Genomic DNA, 802 nt, shown 5'->3' on the forward strand with positions numbered 1-802 from the left:
CACACACTACACTACACTACACACACTACACTGCACTCACTCACACCATCCTCCTAGTGATCAGCTGCCGCTACTACTGAGACGCCTGCAACTAGTGACAGGGAACACCGCACTGCACTACACACACTGCACTACACACACTACACTGCACTACACACACTACACTACACTACACACACTACACTACACTACACACACTACACTGCACTCACTCACACCATCCTCCTAGTGATCAGCTGCCGCTACTACTGAGACGCCTGCAACTAGTGACAGGGAACACCGCACTGCACTACACTACACTGCACTACACACACTACACTGCACTACACACACTACACTGCACTACACACACTACACTACACTACACTACACTACACTGCACTCACTCACACCATCCTCCTAGTGATCAGCTGCCGCTACTACTGAGACGCCTGCAACTAGTGACAGGGAACACCGCACTGCACTACACTACACTGCACTACACACACTACACTGCACTACACACACTACACTGCACTACACACACTACACTACACTACACTACACTGCACTCACTCACACCATCCTCCTAGTGATCAGCTGCCGCTACTACTGAGACGCCTGCAACTAGTGACAGGGAACACCGCACTGCACTACACACACTGCACTACACACACTACACTGCACTACACACACTACACTACACTACACTACACTGCACTCACTCACACCATCCTCCTAGTGATCAGCTGCCGCTACTACTGAGACGCCTGCAACTAGTGACAGGGAACACTGCACTGCACTACACACACTGCACTACACA

Source organism: Hyla sarda, chromosome 11, assembly GCF_029499605.1.
Source record: "Hyla sarda isolate aHylSar1 chromosome 11, aHylSar1.hap1, whole genome shotgun sequence".
NCBI classification, from domain to species: Eukaryota; Metazoa; Chordata; class Amphibia; order Anura; family Hylidae; genus Hyla; species Hyla sarda.